Source organism: Rhodnius prolixus, unplaced genomic scaffold (assembly GCF_049639745.1).
Source record: "Rhodnius prolixus isolate KJV_2025 unplaced genomic scaffold, Rpr scaffold_6, whole genome shotgun sequence".
NCBI classification, from domain to species: domain Eukaryota; kingdom Metazoa; phylum Arthropoda; class Insecta; order Hemiptera; family Reduviidae; genus Rhodnius; species Rhodnius prolixus.
In genome coordinates this window covers 40,438,305-40,457,026 of record NW_027411634.1, presented here as the reverse complement: position 1 = coordinate 40,457,026, position 18,722 = coordinate 40,438,305, and the positions used below count along the sequence as shown (strand labels likewise).

The window sequence follows — 18,722 nt, the reverse complement described above, 5'->3', positions numbered from 1 at the left end:
CCCCCCCAATTCAGAGAGAGAGGTATAGAGAGTAAGATGAAGAACGGTTATAACGAAACAAACCTTAAAGAACTTGCATAAGAACTAAAGAGTTGAGAAAGAGCTCGGCTAAAGAGTTTACACTAAGAAGGAAAACTGCAGATCATTAAGGCTATGGCATAGCCATCCCAAAGAGTTTTTCCTCTTCTATTTTATGGAAGAGGGTTTTGTGCAGGGGGTAGTGAAGAAATTTATTCATAATTTTGTAAGAACCATGGGGAATAAGTGGAAGTGGAAGCTGGAAACTCGTGAGTTCATGAAGCAAAGTAGAGTAATTAGAGGGAGCTTTGGTTAGCCGAGAATGGGAGCTCTAATGAGAAAAGAAAAGAAAAACAACTTGGGAGAAACTCACACGACTCTTTATATAATTAAATTTTCTTAAAACTTACAACTTGAAGGAAAAAAAAAACACATTTAGCTGCAATTATGGAAAGTGTTCGTGTAATAGAGCATGGTTGGCGTCACCCTTACAACTTTGTACGCCGAACATCAAAGGGTACCGAATTTTTAGATTATATAAACAAAAAAATGAATCAAATGTAAGACTGAATTTCCAAATATGAAGAAAATCGGCCGGCTGAAAATGCCACTTTACTGGAAAAGATTTTCCAGTGTTTCAAGATTACTTTAACCGTTCGAAACACCATATTGGGTGCGTTCCACTAAGCGGTCACAACGATCAAAATGCACTTTCAGCCGTTCCACTTCGCGGTCGTAGTAGTCATGGCGAAAACTTCACTAGTGACGTCATTATTTTCGCTCCAGCGAAGCTCACAACGCCCCCCACCTTAAGAGCTGGGTCGAAGTCGGGCGTTCAGAAATTTTGCGCAATTTTTAAAAGCAAAGATGACGACCGAAAAAATTATATCAGGTAAATGAAAGTATTATCTCATGTAAATAATTGAATGTGTTTCTTGAAAGTCTAAAAAATACAATAAAATGAAAAATTACTTATCCCTTTACATACTAAAACACTGAATAACGACCAATTACACTTTGATAGTTAATCTCCTTAACAAAAACTTACAGTTTCAAATGTTAAGTATAAGGGTTGATTAATCGCCAAAAGGTACACAAATCAGCGTACACAGATTTTTTTAAAATTTGGAATAAGCAATTCTATCATTATAATCTGATAAGGTGTTAAGTCGGAACCGTAACTACCACTGGAGAGATCTTTTTAAAGAATGATTATAGTTGCGTTCCCCCGAACCATCCTCAATAACAATTTTTTTGAAAAAGCGTTTTGAATAACATAGGAAGGTATTTGTACGTAAATAGCAAAATTAAACTGCGATTTCAGTACTTCCTTTTAAGAGGAGTAAGAAAAATAAACTACGATTGCAGTACTTCTCCCTAAAAGGCAAAGAGGCAAAGATTTTTTAATCGAACGACAATTCATTGATTTAATAAATCGGTTCACTCATTGATAATTTAAACGATTGCAGTACTTCCTCTTAGTAGGTGCAAGAGCATCAGCAACGTAGAGGAGCTTTAACCACTTATTCGAGCTGAATTTTATCAAAATCGGATTTAGCGTTATAGAAATATTGGTAATAATAGTTTTAGAAAGGGCCTTATTTGGGAGGGGCTAACTCCCCTCCTTATGAGGCACGGCGTCGAGACTTTTAAAGTCATTTCATTCATGAAAATCGGTTCACGTGTCGATAATTTGCAACGATTGCTATACTTCCCCTCAGCAAGTGTAAGAGCTGATCGCCGCTTTAATGTTACGTAGGGGAGCCCTAACCCTATCATCCTACCAAATTTTATCAAAATCGGGCCAAGATTTACAGAGTAATTAGTAATAATAATTTTGGAGGGGGCCTTACATTAAGGGGGCTAACTCCTCTCTTGTTTAATGTACAGCGTCGAGACCCCCAAAAGGCACATCTACATAAAATTCCGAATCGAATGACACCTCATTCATGAAAATCGGTTTGCGCGTTTAGGCGCTACGTTGTTTACAAAAAAGGTAACAACAAGAACAACAAGAACAACAAGAACAACAAGAACAACAAGAACAACAAGAACAACAAGAACAAGAACATTTTTTGAAAAAGCGGTTTTTGCTCATTTTTGGCAACTTTTTTCTCGAAACCTATTAGATCTGGGTTGTTGCAAAAAAATTACAGTTATAAAGGAGGGTTTGCCCTTTATTTTAAAGAAAATTTGGGAATTTTATCTTTTATAGAAAAAGAGAAAAAAATTGTCAAAGTTGGGTGTTTTTCAACGTTACGCTTTTTCGTGCAGTTTTTGACGATCAACCCTTATACAACTGTCCTACCGGACAGTTTTAATAATACGTGGTCTAAGTTTTCGCTTTTCACCATTGCGATTTTGTAAAATTGCATTCCACTTTTCATCGGAACTAGATGAAGAACTTTCTAAAGCATTATTACGTTGCATTAATAAATATCCAACTGTTGCCACAAAAGACATTTTAATTTTATTTAAACGTAAATTTTGTAAATACTCCACTAAAATGTAATATAAAAATTGAATTATATATATAATTTGAATATAAGTCAACTTAACCAATAATTAATAAAGTTTATTATAACTGCTTATAAACGGGGTTAAAATTAAAAAACAACCTCTTCAAGCTTCTGACTTATTTTCGAGGCCGCCATTTGTAATGTTTACATGAACGGTTAAAACGTCCCATAGTCCATTCCAATTGGGTTTTCGATTGTAAACGTTCACAAGCAAGTGGAACGGGCAAAACCGCGGTCGTGAGCGTGATCGTTGTGACCGCTTAGTGGAACGCACCCTTAGTGATTACGAACTCTTTTAAAAATAAATACTTCTGTGAATTGGGTGGATAGATTCCCCTCTATAAGATAAACAAAAATCAATTTTTCTGCAAGGTATGGTCTCATCTCTTGTTTGCTGTTAAAGGCATTGTAAGAATCGAAATTGAAGGAAATTCCATTATCGATCTATCACTATCTCGAGAACGGCTCCTGGGCTGTGAACTTTGAATTTGGTTGTGTGGAGGGGAGACCTCCCTTTAATTTATTACACATTTCAGTGAAATATAGTGTTTTACAAACCATATAATGTTGTTTTGAAATAATATGGCTCAAATATTCTGAATTAAAGAAATATTTATGAGTTACAACCGTAAAAATAGTAGTAAGAGAGAGTCGTGTGAGTGGCCACCCTAGAAGTTTTCATAAAACCAGGTCGTGCGATAAAAATTGAACAAAAAAAAAATTACACTTCATAATTATTTATTTAAAATTTGCATAATTTATAATTATGAGTAAAAACTGTACGGCTGTGGAAAACTTATTTGAGCGGTGATGTGTAAGGTTACAATAATAATAACCTGACCTGTAACTCTACCTTATAAAAGTTATGGGAGACTTTCTTTATGTTTTGGGTTTATTATTTTTTTTAATCAGTAATACAGTAATTTTTGATCAGTAAGAGTTTGTAATCAGTAAAGTTGATCTGAGTAGTTTCTTAGTTTGAGAAGTAGTCAGCAATGGTAAGTTTTTTACATTTAAGAGTAAACGTAATAAACTAGGTTATCTTGAAAATCTAATCCCCTAAAGTCTTAAAGTTAAATTAAATTAATTTTTGATGTACTTTTTATTTTTACAGTGTCCCCCAAGAAAAACAGGAACTTTAATGAAAACTACGTTTCATTTGGTTTTTTTGTTACCTTAATGAACGATGTTTAGAAGCATCAATACTTTATATTTTTTGTGTGGTTAAGTTCTCGCAAACTGAATTCTGAAGTCAACAGAAGTGTAAGAAACACCTAAGAGAAAGTGCATCCAAAGATGTGGACTAAATTCCATAAAACAGGTACACATTAACTAATTTTTTTAGCTTCAGTGTATGTTTAAGTATTAATTGTTCTGGAACGGGAGAACCACGGCCCTGTTACTTAATTGACAAAAAGGGATCCGAACGGCCAGAAATGATGTGCCGAGTCGGCATTGTTACGGCCAGGTTTATTAGTGAGAGAGTGAAGTAAGTTGCAAGCATTAGGAAATTACTTCCAATCTGCACAGCATCAGAGCAGCCCAGGAGGGTGGCCATACCTCCTCCTCCTCTCTATAAACATCCAGGTAGTTTAATGACTCCCACGTTCCTCCACCTGCACTACTCATCTAATCAATAAACTAATCACTATTGACATCAATTAGTGCGCTAACCTGATGTTCCTCCATTTTCCACGCTTTCCTTTAACATTCTAGTTATCTTTACAAAAAAAATTCAGGAATTTTTTTTTTTTCAATTTCCCTAATTACTTTACGATGAGGTACTCGGAAAATTGCACTTGAGATGATTAAAGCACACGGTGAGTCTTGTTCTCCAAGCATCGCCGTCACAAGAAGTCCCTAGTTCTCAACATGTTCTCTTTTCTTAGCATTCAGACGGCCTTAAAAGAAGCACCAGGAAGAAGTAGGACTAAATTCAAGGAGGAAAAGTGCCATGAAGTTGCAGGCTCAATTAGGAATTATCTTTCCCGAGTCCTGGGTTGACTTATTTATTCAGATCCTTGATATGGAAGAAATCCCAACCTTCCTGCACAGATTAAGATATTTATTGCTGTGACCACTCACACGATTTCCTGCTACTACAAAATTCTCAAAGCCTCCATCCCTTTAAACCCAGAATATTTGACCCATATTAATTTCAACTAATATTAAACTGAAAAATAACCTTACAGAGAAATGATGTTTTTTTTTTTCGACCGTTGTTGATGGATGATTTTTGGGGAATATCGAGGTGCGGTCATCAATAAATACAACTTTTTTGCTTTATACCAACGTTTCGGTAATTTTTACTACCTTCTTCAGGGATGTACAAAAGGAATATTACACTAATATAGATATAAACTGAAAACCAAAAAAATAAAAATATTTCTAAAATATAAAATTAAATAAATAGATAAATATAATTTGGAAAGACTTACATTATAAAAATGTTTGTGAAGTTTAACGTAGAGCTACGAGTATATCATCATAACTGTTAAGGATTGACGGAAAAGCGGGTTTATATAGAGGTAAGGGAAGGGTGAAAAACCATAGGGCTGGAAAAACCTAAGGAATGTGGTGAGTAATTTGTTAAGTTACTGTTTGAAGGATGTTATTGTAGAAATTTGAAAGATTGTTCCTGTCTGTCCTAAAGTTGATAGATTTACTTACAGAGAAACCTCCCTCCAACAAATACGAGATTTACAGTAAAGCCTAGAAGCTGTTCTCGATGAAGTGTCCATTAAGTAAAGAGCTACTTGGCGGTGGAGGAGTAGTCTTCCAATTCGAAGTTAACATCTTGAGACAGACTAACCTTATTACTCTGTTCATATTAACAACTTTACTGTATAATATTATTAATTAAAATAATTTTTATGAATTACAGGGGAAAAAAACGTATCTATGATATTTTTATTATTTAATTTTTATTTTTTGCGTACCACCAGTGGTTCCAGAGGTTGGAAAACGCAGCTCTAAAGGAACAGGTTGAAGTTGGAAGAGAAATTTCCAAGTATAAAGTTAACTCCATAAATTTTGGGGCAGCTAATAAGTTTTGAAAATAGAAGTTGAAGAAGAAAAAGATTTGCTGGTAACTCAATTCCGAAAATTTGCAACGATCACGTCACTTCCGCTGAACTAGGAGTAAGAGGAAGTATAAAATGAAAGAACTATTGTCAACTCTTAAATAAGTCTGTATTTTTATATTTCAAGAAACTACACTTTGATCTTAGCCAAAAGGCCGAGAAGCGATTATAATTATTATTACACCTTTCAAGATCCACTCCTAACTCATACATTAGACTGGAAACTGGTAGATGTCACACACAGTTTAGAATTTTTAAACGCATGTTGAATTGGTGGCAATCTTTACTTGAAATGCCAAATTTTCGATTGACTAAAATCTGTTATTCTAGACTGCTGGAACTGTGTAATTTCACCGTGCCATTTAATTGGGCGGCAGAAATGAGAAAATATTTAATTTCTATAGGATCAGATCATATTTGGCAGTCTCAGGATTCCCAATTAGTTCATGATAACTACAATAATTTGTTAGTCTCCTTCAAAAACAATTTGTTCAGTAAAGATATAGATTTTGTTTTAAACAGCCGTTATAGTACCATTTATAGATTTTTTTGTAACTTCTCTTACTCTTGTGAACTCTATCTTACTTTCAATACTCACATTAACAAATTGAGGTTAATCGCACAACTACATTTATCTCATAAAAAATGTTTTAATATCTATATAAATAAAGAGAAATTTCGATTTGACACCACCCAGTTTTGTATATTTTGTAATCTGAACCAGCCTGATGATCTAGTTCATAACTTTATAGTCTGTCCAGCTTTTGATTCGATAAGAAACAAATTTATAATTAAACATTTTCTGCCTTCCATTAGTAATGAGCAACAATTAATAAATTTATTGACCTTCTTGGAGCCAGGGCATTTCTCTAAATTAAATGACATTTTCTTCTTTTTTATTAACTTATTAAAATATAGAAAATTGCTTAGTATTTAGTTTAATTAATTGTTGATATTCTATGATATTACAGATAATTTATTGCTCTACTGTACATATATTTGCTCATTTATTTCATTTGCTTCTTTTTTTTTTCATTGTCGCATTGCACAATTACTATTAATATTAATTTTTGGTTAGTAGATTATGTTTATTTGCAAATTGCTTTATGAGTTTTAATTTATTGTCATTACTATTATTTTTCTTTTCTTATACATTTTGTATTATAATTATTATAATTATTAATAATTTTATTTTACTTTATTTTTATTTCTTTGAAGTGTTCACTTTTAATTTAGAAAATCTTCAATTTACTTGAGATAGGTATGCTAATTTGTAAATATCATAATATTTACAAATATTGATTCTTATTTGATGGATAATTACTTCTATTTATTATTACTACTTTTCAGTTTACTTTTTATTTATTTTCTTTTCATTATAACTCTTTTATGTTATTTTATGTTTATATCATTTATAAATTTTTTATAACACATTTATAGTCTTAAACTGGGCCAACCCCTTCTGTATGTCTTTGACTGTAACGGAATAAAATAAATAAAATATTTCAAGAAACAAACAAACAAAATGGCCAACCATTTTCTATGTTAAGTGTTTGAATTTCTTAGAAGTGTCCAGCTAGCAGCAGGAGACAAAGGTTTTAGGTCAACTTTAGGACGGTGTGGAATGCCATATAAAAGCAGTTGTAGCACGCAATCTTGAATTATTGAAAAGGTCTTCACTCTTTCTCCAAAAAATATTTATACCAACAACTTCACTTGAAGAAGACAATGAAACAGAAAGGCAAAAACAAAACCGTGTTGGAAAATTCAAAAGGAAAAGATATAGGTAAAGTATTTTATTCTGGTTTATAACTTTTCTTTTTTTTCTTTGTAGAGTCCATACTGGGAAAGTATATGTCGTTCTTTTCGTGGAGCTGGCGAACGGAAAGAGATGGTTTTTACACTTTCAGGGACTTACACTATGAACTGGAAGAATTGAGAATGTCCTCTAAGGAGGTAAAAAAGATGCAGGAGCAAAAGCTACCAAGAACCAAGAAGTGTCCTTTACATAGCATACTATAGTAGCAACTTCTGCATTGATAAACAAAAATTACTAACCCTACATACATCACACCCCTAGTGGTTTTTTTTGTTTCCTTTGGGCAATACTCCGGACGGCGGGACTTTCTTTTGAATAAGAGAATCCTCAAGAGTAACTTGCCTACATTGCTTTCCTCTTTTACACCGTTGCTTTGTAGGATGGTGGACAACATGCAACATAAATGTGTGAAATGCTAGAGGTTGGATTTCTTTCTTTTTTTCTAAGTGACATTGCGTCTAAAAGCGGCCGTCGAGGGGTGGCGAGTTTCTATGTTTGTAGTGGCACACCTGAGGAGATGTGAATCCAATATTCTGCTTTTAGTGATACCTAGATCTGAATATTTGATACTGTATTTGACTTCCGGCAAAGTACACTCTGGCGGGGGGGAAAAAAACCTGGTGTGCATACCCATGCGACTTCCGCTTTCTTCAAACTACTATGATTCCAGGATTAGAAAAACAATTCTGAAAACTAAACAGGCTAAAAAGTGTAGACCATATAGTAGCGGGAATCTCGCCGGAGAAAGAGGATTTCTTGGATTAGGGATCAAAGGGAAAAAAAATATAAAAAAATTAAACGCATAAACTGAGAATTAAGAAATTCACTTTAGTGTTCACCAATAGTTGGCAGAAACTTGAAGATAAAGCAGCGAGAGAATTTACTTTCAAGCTTTGTGAATAGTCAGCTGAGACAGTTGCAAAATAAACAAGAATGTCTCAAATCTTCCAGCTGAACCATCTGTGCTCACCGGTTTTAACTGAAAAACTAACCTGAACCTGTTTGTTAGAGCAAATAATGAGACAGAAGTAAAAGACACCTATTGTATAATTACGGAGATAACCAATGGTGTAAGGATTTCTTCGAATTGCAAGAGGGGCTTCTTAAACTTGGACGATTAACAATCCAACCGCTCCAATCTGCCAACTGTTTTTTACCATTTATGTCGCAATGCCTGCTGTCTAGCGTTCGTCCTTAATCGGATTATATAGTTTAAAGTGTTTACGTACACAATGGTTAACAGGCAAACCAGTCTTCTTTATCTGTTCCGATAGTATCTCAAGATAATCTCTGTGCAGTAAATGCGTACATGACAGAATCTCTCTCTTTCTTCACGTGCTGTGTGCAAACATTGTGACAGAAGACTTTGGAAAGGAGAAGAAGAACTCCAAGTAGAAAAGAAGAACACAATGAAAACCAACTGTTGTTTTCTGAAAGCGTAAGGGCAAATAGAAAATTGTATATATTTTCTGTTTTCTCTGAAGCAGATGTTTTCCACTTATCTCCATCATAATCGTGTTGATTTTCGTAACTCTAATTTTACCAGAAGTAACAACTTGAAGCCCTCGAATTGAAAACATTTTATGAAGCCCAGCCATATCAAAAAATGTGTTTTATAAATTGGCCTTCATTCGTAACAATAGTATTTGACTTCGACAATGAAGCAAGAAAGTGAAAAATCTGCGTAGAATATAGGAGGGGAAGATCTACGGCTTGGCAGCTTGGAGTGGCGGATCTGAAAGAAGGAAGAACTCAAGAGACTGTACGGAGAACCAGTTATAATTTCTTGGACCTAGAAAGGCAGGTTAAAATACTGTAGCTTGGCCAAGTTGAGCGGATGCCTCGTCACCAAGTGCAGAGATCGTCCCAGTAAGATGGCTGGATGACGCAGAGAGCGATCTGTGGAAGGCTAGGACCAGAAGATGGTGGCTAAAAGTCGAAGATAGGGAAGAATGAGGTCCAGGTCCTACAACAGACCACCATAACAATAAACAAATAAATTGGCCTGTATGCGCGTCTGTAGTGTGGTCATAACAACACAAAACTTCAACTCAACCACTATCGAACTCAACGATAAGTTTTTTTTGGATAAAATCAGCCATTTTACAAAATCGATTTTTTAGATTCTTTTAAACGAACACGGTTCCTACGATGGCCACCTTAAACTTTCCACATTAATTTCATATCGTCTTCTTAAATGGCGCTACAACACAAGAAGAGTCTTGGCCTCCTCAAGACGTGCCCTCCAGTTACGGAATCCTAGCATTGCCAAAAAGCATCTCTTGCCACACAGTCCTGCCATCACGTTCTTGGTCTGCCTACCCTCCTGGAACCTTGTTCGCTATCATCCATAATTTTTTTTGGGTATTTCTTCATCCCCCCATCCATGCCACGTGCCCTGCCCATCGCAGTCTTCCGAGTTTTCTGAATTTTGGCGATATCCGGTTCCTTGAACAAACCCGGTTTTTCCTGATTCTCCAGTTCTGTCCATCACGTATAAATAAATTCTACGGAGAACCTTCCGCTCGAATACCTCCAAGGTATTACCTAATTTCATATACGTAAATATATTCCAAATATTTGAAATAATTTAGTAGGAATTGTGTTAAGAACTAGAGTAAAATTGATTCCTAAAATATTTTAAAGCCATAAAAATTCTTTAAACGAAAAATTTGTGGATACAATTCTCCTAAATAAAGTAAAATAAAGTAATTAAAGTATTGATGGAAGGCTTCCCTACTGACCCTGACTACAGAACAATTTGCACCAAGAATTTTTTTTCCAAACCTGCAAGTTGATTTTGCTGAAGATGATATAAGATCGAAAAAGATAGTATAAAATATTAAAAAAACTTTAACCAACAATGAATAATTCGATCTTAATTTTCTTATTTATTCCATAATATTTATAAAAGAATAGACACCAACGGTGATAATGGTAAAAAATATTCTGCTATTAAATTCAAAAAAGTTGAATTAAATAATTATTATCAAATGTTTGTATTAGAGATCATTTTTATTTATTAAATAATATACTGAATCTAATTTCCTAATGGTACGGGTTCAGTTAAAATTAATTAATTGTTTTATTGATAATAGTTGGCGAGATATAGAAGGTTAAAGTTTTGAGTGTTTGAATTTCATACAAATTTCAAACCTTTATATTTCTATTCCTATTGATCAGAATTCAAAGATTTCTTTACCCAATTGTAGAGAATAGTTTCCTCTATAACTGGTATAAATCACAATGTTCTATTGATAATAGTTGTCGAGATATAGAAGGTTAAAGTTTTGAGTGTTTGTATTTCCTACAAATTTAAAACCTTTATATTTCTATTCCTATTGATCAGAATTCATTGATTTCTTTACCCAATTGTAGAGAATAGTTTCCTCTATAACTGGTATAAATCACAATGTTTTATTGATAATAGTTGGCGAGATATAGAAGGTTAAAGTTTTGAGTGTTTGAATTTCATACAAATTTAAAACCTTTATATTTCTATTCCTATTGATCAGAATTCATTGATTTCTTTACCCAATTGTAGAGAATAGTTTCCTCTATAACTGGTATAAATCACAATGTTTTATTGATAATAGTTGGCGAGATATAGAAGGTCAAAGTTTTGAGTGTTTGTATTTCCTACAAATTTCAAACCTTTATATTTCTATTCCTATGGATCAGAATTCATTGATTTCTTTACCCAATTGTAGGGAACAGTTTACTCTATAACTGGTATAAATCACAATGTTCTATTGATAATAGTTGTCGAGATATAGAAGGTTAAAGTTTTGAGTGTTTGTATTTCCTACAAATTTCAAACCTTTATATTTCTATTGCTATTGATCAGAATTCATTGATTTCTTTACCGAATTGTAGAGAATAGTTTCCTCTATAACTGGTATAAATCACAATGTTTTAGTAATAATAGTTGGGGAGATATAGAAGGTCAAAGTTTTGAGTGTTTGTATTTCCTACAAATTTCAAACCTTTATATTTCTATTCCTATGGATCAGAATTCATTGATTTCTTTACCCAATTGTAGGGAACAGTTTCCTCTATAACTGGTATAAATCGCAATGTTTTAGTGATAATAGTTGCCGAGATATAGAAGGTTAAAGTTTTGAGTGTTTGTATTTCCTACAAATTTCAAACCTTTATATTTCTATTCCTATGGATCAGAATTCATTGATTTCTTTACCCAATTGTAGGGAACAGTTTACTCTATAACTGGTATAAATCACAATGTTCTATTGATAATAGTTGTCGAGATATAGAAGGTTAAAGTTTTGAGTGTTTGTATTTCCTACAAATTTCAAACCTTTATATTTCTATTCCTATGGATCAGAATTCATTGATTTCTTTACCCAATTGTAGGGAACAGTTTCCTCTATAACTGGTATAAATCACAATGTTTTAGTAATAATAGTTGGGGAGATATAGAAGGTTAAAGTTTTGAGTGTTTGTATTTCCTACAAATTTCAAACCTTTATATTTCTATTCCTATGGATCAGAATTCATTGATTTCTTTACCCAATTGTAGGGAACAGTTTCCTCTATAACTGGTATAAATCACAATGTTTTAGTGATAATAGTTGGCGAGATATAGAAGGTTAAAGTTTTGAGTGTTTGTATTCCCTACAAATTTCAAACCTTTATATTTCTATTCCTATTGATCAGAATTCAATGATTTCTTTACCCAATTGTAGAGAATAGTTTCCTCTATAACTGGTATAAATCACAATGTTTTAGTAATAATAGTTGGGGAGATATAGAAGGTCAAAGTTTTAAGTGTTTGTATTTCCTACAAATTTCAAACCTTTATATTTCTATTCCTATGGATCAGAATTCATTGATTTCTTTACCCAATTGTAGGGAACAGTTTCCTCTATAACTGGTATAAATCACAATGTTTTAGTGATAATAGTTGGCGAGATATAGAAGGTTAAAGTTTTGAGTGTTTGTATTTCCTACAAATTTCAAACCTTTATATTTCTATTCCTATTGATCAGAATTCAATGATTTCTTTACCCAATTGTAGAGAATAGTTTCCTCTATAACTGGTATAAATCACAATGTTTTATTGATAATAGTTGGCGAGATATAGAAGGTCAAAGTTTTGAGTGTTTGTATTTCCTACAAATTTCAAACCTTTATATTTCTATTCCTATGGATCAGAATTCATTGATTTCTTTACCCAATTGTAGGGAACAGTTTACTCTATAACTGGTATAAATCACAATGTTCTATTGATAATAGTTGTCGAGATATAGAAGGTTAAAGTTTTGAGTGTTTGTATTTCCTACAAATTTCAAACCTTTATATTTCTATTGCTATTGATCAGAATTCATTGATTTCTTTACCGAATTGTAGAGAATAGTTTCCTCTATAACTGGTATAAATCACAATGTTTTAGTAATAATAGTTGGGGAGATATAGAAGGTCAAAGTTTTGAGTGTTTGTATTTCCTACAAATTTCAAACCTTTATATTTCTATTCCTATGGATCAGAATTCATTGATTTCTTTACCCAATTGTAGGGAACAGTTTCCTCTATAACTGGTATAAATCGCAATGTTTTCGTGATAATAGTTGCCGAGATATAGAAGGTTAAAGTTTTGAGTGTTTGTATTTCCTACAAATTTCAAACCTTTATATTTCTATTCCTATGGATCAGAATTCATTGATTTCTTTACCCAATTGTAGAGAACAGTTTACTCTATAACTGGTATAAAACACAATGTTTTATTGATAATAGTTGTCGACATATAGAAGGTTAAAGTTTTGAGTGTTTGTATTTCCTACAAATTTCAAACCTTTATATTTCTATTCCTATGGATCAGAATTCATTGATTTCTTTACCCAATTGTAGGGAACAGTTTACTCTATAACTGGTATAAATCACAATGTTCTATTGATAATAGTTGTCGAGATATAGAAGGTTAAAGTTTTGAGTGTTTGTATTTCCTACAAATTTCAAACCTTTATATTTCTATTCCTATGGATCAGAATTCATTGATTTCTTTACCCAATTGTAGGGAACAGTTTCCTCTATAACTGGTATAAATCGCAATGTTTTAGTGATAATAGTTGCCGAGATATGGAAGGTTAAAGTTTTCAGTGTTTGTATTTCGTCCAAATTTCAAACCTTTATATTTCTATTCCTATGGATCAGAAATCAATGATTTCTTTACCCAATTGTAGGGAACAGTTTACTCTATAACTGGTATAAATCGCAATGTTTTAGTGATAATAGTTGCCGAGATGTAGAAGGTTAAAGTTTTCAGTGTTTCTATTTCGTCCAAATTTCAAACCTTTATATTTCTATTCCTATTGATCAGAATTCAATGATTTCTTTACCCAATTGTAGGGAACAGTTTCCTCTATAACTGGTATAAATCGCAATGTTTTAGTGATAATAGTTGCCCAGATATAGAAGGTTAAAGTTTTGAGTGTTTGTATTTCGTCCAAATTTCAAACCTTTATATTTCTATTCCTATGGATCAGAATTCATTGATTTCTTTACCCAATTGTAGGGAACAGTTTCCTCTATAACTGGTATAAATCGCAATGTTTTAGTGATAATAGTTGCCGAGATATAGAAGGTTAAAGTTTTCAGTGTTTGTATTTCGTCCAAATTTCAAACCTTTATATTTCTATTCCTATGGATCAGAATTCAATGATTTCTTTACCCAATTGTAGGGAACAGTTTACTCTATAACTGGTATAAATCGCAATGTTTTAGTGATAATAGTTGCCGAGATATAGAAGGTTAAAGTTTTCAGTGTTTCTATTTCGTCCAAATTTCAAACCTTTATATTTCTATTCCTATTGATCAGAATTCAATGATTTCTTTACCCAATTGTAGGGAACAGTTTCCTCTATAACTGGTATAAATCGCAATGTTTTAGTGATAATAGTTGCCCAGATATAGAAGGTTAAAGTTTTGAGTGTTTGTATTTCGTCCAAATTTCAAACCTTTATATCTCTATTCCTATGGATCAGAATTCATTGATTTCTTTACCCAATTGTAGGGAACAGTTTCCTCTATAACTGGTATAAATCGCAATGTTTTAGTGATAATAGTTGCCGAGATATAGAAGGTTAAAGTTTTCAGTGTTTGTATTTCGTCCAAATTTCAAACCTTTATATTTCTATTCCTATGGATCAGAATTCAATGATTTCTTTACCCAATTGTAGGGAACAGTTTACTCTATAACTGGTATAAATCGCAATGTTTTAGTGATAATAGTTGCCGAGATATAGAAGGTTAAAGTTCTCAGTGTTTGTATTTCGTCCAAATTTCAAACCTTTATATTTCTATTCCTATTGATCAGAATTCAATGATTTCTTTAACCAATTGTAGGGAACAGTTTCCTCTATAACTGGTATAAATCGCAATGTTTTAGTGATAATAGTTGCCGAGATATAGAAGGTTAAAGTTTTCAGTGTTTGTATTTCGTCCAAATTTCAAACCTTTATATTTCTATTCCTATGGATCAGAATTCAATGATTTCTTTACCCAATTGTAGGGAACAGTTTACTCTATAACTGGTATAAATCGCAATGTTTTATTGATAATAGTTGGCGAGATATAGAAGGTCAAAGTTTTGAGTGTTTGTATTTCCTACAAATTTCAAACCTTTATATTTCTATTCCTATGGATCAGAATTCATTGATTTCTTTACCCAATTGTAGGGAACAGTTTACTCTATAACTGGTATAAATCACAATGTTCTATTGATAATAGTTGTCGAGATATAGAAGGTTAAAGTTTTGAGTGTTTGTATTTCCTACAAATTTCAAACCTTTATATTTCTATTGCTATTGATCAGAATTCATTGATTTCTTTACCGAATTGTAGAGAATAGTTTCCTCTATAACTGGTATAAATCACAATGTTTTAGTAATAATAGTTGGGGAGATATAGAAGGTCAAAGTTTTGAGTGTTTGTATTTCCTACAAATTTCAAACCTTTATATTTCTATTCCTATGGATCAGAATTCATTGATTTCTTTACCCAATTGTAGGGAACAGTTTCCTCTATAACTGGTATAAATCGCAATGTTTTCGTGATAATAGTTGCCGAGATATAGAAGGTTAAAGTTTTGAGTGTTTGTATTTCCTACAAATTTCAAACCTTTATATTTCTATTCCTATGGATCAGAATTCATTGATTTCTTTACCCAATTGTAGAGAACAGTTTACTCTATAACTGGTATAAAACACAATGTTTTATTGATAATAGTTGTCGACATATAGAAGGTTAAAGTTTTGAGTGTTTGTATTTCCTACAAATTTCAAACCTTTATATTTCTATTCCTATGGATCAGAATTCATTGATTTCTTTACCCAATTGTAGGGAACAGTTTACTCTATAACTGGTATAAATCACAATGTTCTATTGATAATAGTTGTCGAGATATATAAGGTTAAAGTTTTGAGTGTTTGTATTTCCTACAAATTTCAAACCTTTATATTTCTATTCCTATGGATCAGAATTCATTGATTTCTTTACCCAATTGTAGGGAACAGTTTCCTCTATAACTGGTATAAATCGCAATGTTTTAGTGATAATAGTTGCCGAGATATAGAAGGTTAAAGTTTTCAGTGTTTGTATTTCGTCCAAATTTCAAACCTTTATATTTCTATTCCTATGGATCAGAAATCAATGATTTCTTTACCCAATTGTAGGGAACAGTTTACTCTATAACTGGTATAAATCGCAATGTTTTAGTGATAATAGTTGCCGAGATGTAGAAGGTTAAAGTTTTCAGTGTTTCTATTTCGTCCAAATTTCAAACCTTTATATTTCTATTCCTATTGATCAGAATTCAATGATTTCTTTACCCAATTGTAGGGAACAGTTTCCTCTATAACTGGTATAAATCGCAATGTTTTAGTGATAATAGTTGCCCAGATATAGAAGGTTAAAGTTTTGAGTGTTTGTATTTCGTCCAAATTTCAAACCTTTATATTTCTATTCCTATGGATCAGAATTCATTGATTTCTTTACCCAATTGTAGGGAACAGTTTCCTCTATAACTGGTATAAATCGCAATGTTTTAGTGATAATAGTTGCCGAGATATAGAAGGTTAAAGTTTTCAGTGTTTGTATTTCGTCCAAATTTCAAACCTTTATATTTCTATTCCTATGGATCAGAATTCAATGATTTCTTTACCCAATTGTAGGGAACAGTTTACTCTATAACTGGTATAAATCGCAATGTTTTAGTGATAATAGTTGCCGAGATATAGAAGGTTAAAGTTTCCAGTGTTTCTATTTCGTCCAAATTTCAAACCTTTATATTTCTATTCCTATTGATCAGAATTCAATGATTTCTTTACCCAATTGTAGGGAACAGTTTCCTCTATAACTGGTATAAATCGCAATGTTTTAGTGATAATAGTTGCCCAGATATAGAAGGTTAAAGTTTTGAGTGTTTGTATTTCGTCCAAATTTCAAACCTTTATATTTCTATTCCTATGGATCAGAATTCATTGATTTCTTTACCCAATTGTAGGGAACAGTTTCCTCTATAACTGGTATAAATCGCAATGTTTTAGTGATAATAGTTGCCGAGATATAGAAGGTTAAAGTTTTCAGTGTTTGTATTTCGTCCAAATTTCAAACCTTTATATTTCTATTCCTATGGATCAGAATTCAATGATTTCTTTACCCAATTGTAGGGAACAGTTTACTCTATAACTGGTATAAATCGCAATGTTTTAGTGATAATAGTTGCCGAGATATAGAAGGTTAAAGTTTTCAGTGTTTGTATTTCGTCCAAATTTCAAACCTTTATATTTCTATTCCTATTGATCAGAATTCAATGATTTCTTTAACCAATTGTAGGGAACAGTTTCCTCTATAACTGGTATAAATCGCAATGTTTTAGTGATAATAGTTGCCGAGATATAGAAGGTTAAAGTTTTCAGTGTTTGTATTTCGTCCAAATTTCAAACCTTTATATTTCTATTCCTATGGATCAGAATTCATTGATTTCTTTACCCAATTGTAGGGAACAGTTTCCTCTATAACTGGTATAAATCGCAATGTTTTAGTGATAATAATTGCCGAGATATAGAAGGTTAAAGTTTTCAGTGTTTGTATTTCGTCCAAATTTCAAACCTTTATATTTCTATTCCTATAGATCAGAATTCAATGATTTCTTTACCCAATTGTAGGGAACAGTTTACTCTATAACTGGTATAAATCGCAATGTTTTAGTGATAATAGTTGCCGAGATATAGAAGGTTAAAGTTTTCAGTGTTTCTATTTCGTCCAAATTTCAAACCTTTATATTTCTATTCCTATTGATCAGAATTCAATGATTTCTTTACCCAATTGTAGGGAACAGTTTCCTCTATAACTGGTATAAATCGCAATGTTTTAGTGATAATAGTTGCCCAGATATAGAAGGTTAAAGTTTTGAGTGTTTGTATTTCGTCCAAATTTCAAACCTTTATATTTCTATTCCTATGGATCAGAATTCATTGATTTCTTTACCCAATTGTAGGGAACAGTTTCCTCTATAACTGGTATAAATCGCAATGTTTTAGTGATAATAGTTGCCGAGATATAGAAGGTTAAAGTTTTCAGTGTTTGTATTTCGTCCAAATTTCAAACCTTTATATTTCTATTCCTATGGATCAGAATTCAATGATTTCTTTACCCAATTGTAGGGAACAGTTTACTCTATAACTGGTATAAATCGCAATGTTTTAGTGATAATAGTTGCCGAGATATAGAAGGTTAAAGTTTTCAGTGTTTGTATTTCGTCCAAATTTCAAACCTTTATATTTCTATTCCTATTGATCAGAATTCAATGATTTCTTTAACCAATTGTAGGGAACAGTTTCCTCTATAACTGGTATAAATCGCAATGTTTTAGTGATAATAGTTGCCGAGATATAGAAGGTTAAAGTTTTCAGTGTTTGTATTTCGTCCAAATTTCAAACCTTTATATTTCTATTCCTATTGATCAGAATTCAATGATTTCTTTACCCAATTGTAGGGAATAGTTTCGTCTATAACTGGTATAAATCGCAATGTTTTAGTGATAATAGTTGCCCAGATATAGAAGGTTAAAGTTTTGAGTGTTTGTATTTCCTACAAATTTCAAACCTTTATATTTCTATTCCTATGGATCAGAATTCATTGATTTCTTTACCCAATTGTAGGGAACAGTTTCCTCTATAACTGGTATAAATCGCAATGTTTTAGTGATAATAGTTGCCGAGATATAGAAGGTTAAAGTTTTCAGTGTTTGTATTTCGTCCAAAT

General features: G+C 32.4%; 1 long non-coding RNA gene across 3 annotated transcripts; it reads left to right on the top strand.

Moving 5' to 3' along the window:
- The first annotated feature begins 3,385 nt into the window (after positions 1 to 3,385).
- Positions 3,386 to 10,466, top strand: LOC141461310 (uncharacterized). 3 transcript variants are annotated; one of them, XR_012462751.1, is made up of 5 exons: positions 3,386 to 3,535; positions 3,652 to 3,858; positions 5,483 to 5,625; positions 7,455 to 7,617; positions 10,149 to 10,466. It is a non-coding gene; the product is annotated as an uncharacterized lncRNA (long non-coding RNA). The 3 variants fall into 3 exon arrangements; XR_012462749.1 differs by having other exon boundaries at positions 5,483 to 5,678; XR_012462750.1 differs by lacking the exon at positions 5,483 to 5,625 and having other exon boundaries at positions 10,149 to 10,460.
- The last annotated feature ends 8,256 nt before the right edge of the window (positions 10,467 to 18,722 follow it).